This window comes from Orycteropus afer, unplaced genomic scaffold, assembly GCF_000298275.1.
Source record: "Orycteropus afer afer isolate SDZICR_OR568_19922 unplaced genomic scaffold, OryAfe1.0 scaffold00877, whole genome shotgun sequence".
Lineage (NCBI taxonomy): Eukaryota > Metazoa > Chordata > Mammalia > Tubulidentata > Orycteropodidae > Orycteropus > Orycteropus afer.
In genome coordinates this window covers 486130-488115 of record NW_006922464.1, presented here as the reverse complement: position 1 = coordinate 488115, position 1986 = coordinate 486130, and the positions used below count along the sequence as shown (strand labels likewise).

At 38.9% G+C, this 1986-nt stretch overlaps 1 protein-coding gene across 1 annotated transcript in view; it reads left to right on the top strand.

Moving 5' to 3' along the window:
* The window catches only part of GPR137B (G protein-coupled receptor 137B), a 92101-nt gene that overhangs the window by 52103 nt on the left and 38012 nt on the right, over positions 1-1986 (top strand).

The following is a 1986-nucleotide window of genomic DNA, read 5'->3' as shown; positions in this document are numbered from 1 at the left end:
CTACTTCCATAGTGATACTGCCTCGGAAACCCAAGGAGGGGTCGCTATGAGTTGGGGCCAACTCGACGGCAAACAACAACAACAACAACAACAACAACAAAGCTATAGATTAAATTGGATAGTATACATGAAGATAAATAATACTTACTAAGGATGTAAATTTCAAATCTGAACTATGTCAGTTCTTACTTGAAAATTTCATTTCAGTTAAGGATATTTATTTTGGTCTTCATTCAAACAAGTCCTTATTTATTTAACACTTACTATGTATCAGCCCTAGTATCAGCCCTAGTCTGTCTTATTCTGGAAGCTCCACTTAAACCTGTCCACCATAGATGACCCTGCTGGTATTTGAAATACCAGTGGCATAGCTTCCAGTAACACAGCAACACCCAGGCCACACACTGACAGACATGGTGGACTAAGACAGACTAGGAAGAAAGGCCTGGTGATTTACTTGTGAAAATTAGACATTGAAACCTCATGGATCACAATAGAATATTGGCTGATATAGTGCTGAATGATGAGCCCCCTAGGTTGGAAAACACTCAAAATACGGTGGCCATAACAATGTACTCAAGCATATCAATGATTATGAAGATGGCACAGAACCAAGCAGTGTTTCATTCTTTTGTCACATGGAATTGCCATGAGCTGGAGCTGACTCAATGTATCAATGTGTCACTATTCTAAGAGGTTCACAAGTATTAACTCATTCACTCTTCCTAACAATCATGCTAATATTATACTGATATTAGCCTCTTAATACAGATGAAAGTGAGGCATTTAAAAGTTAAGATGTCTTGTTCAAGGTCACACAGTAGTAAATGGTGAGGTAGAATTTCAACTCAGGCAGTCTCATTTAAGTCAGTGCTTTGAATCACTACACTATGCAAGTGTTTTGTATAAATCTTAGTACCATATCTCTTGGTCTCACTATACTTAATCTATGCTTATATTTTGCTTTTGCTTATACTTTCATGTGAATATTCAAGTGTTTCATTGTGTTTTAGGTGAAAGTTTACACAGCAAATTAGACTCTCATTCAATAGTTTATACACAGATTTTTCTGTGACATGGGTTACAGTCCCTGCAATGTGTCCGCATTCTCACCATTTCTACCCTGCTGCTCTGTTTACACCCATCCAGTTTCCTTGTCTCTACTTGCCATCTCTTCATTTTTTGGTCTTGTATAGTTGATTTTTTAAAGGAACACATCCCCCACAGGTGTTATTTATTTTTAATTTGTATTGTGATTTGGGTGTAAATTTACAGAGAAATTTCATTTTCCATACAGCAGTTCATACACATTTTGTCTCATGACATTGACTACAATTTCCCACAATATAACATTCTCTTCCCACTTTCTCCCCATGGTTACCTCTTCCCTATGTCCTTCCCTACCATACACTCCTGCCTCCTTATGGGTGTTATTTTATAGGCCAATCTGTTATTTGGCTACAGGAGCTCTGGTGCTGTAATAGTTAAAGTGGTTCAAACTTACCAGCTGCTCCATGGGACAAAAATGAGCCAGTCTTCTTCCACAAGATTTTCAGCCTTGGAAATCCTATGGAACAGTTCTACTCTATCCTAAAGGGTCACTGTGAGTCAGAATTAACTCAATGGCAGTGAAATTTTTGGGTTTGATTACTTGTGTCAAAGGTGATCTCCAGTAGTGGCGTTCCTTCCAGGTCTAAAGGTATCTTAGGTCCATAGTCTTGGGGGTTCTTCTAGTCTCTATCAGTCCAGTAAGTCTGGCCTTTTTTTAAATTGAGTTTTGTTCTACATTTTTGTCCCATTTCAACTGTGACTTTTATTGTGTCCCTAGTGGTAAGTATGCGAGCTCTGGTAGCATAGTGCCTAAGGCACTTGACTGCTAACCAGAAGGCTGGTGGTTCAAACTCACTAGCCACTCCTCAGAAGGAAGATGGGGCAATCTACTTCTGTAGTGATGTTGTTATTGTTGTTGCTATGTGCCGTCGAGTC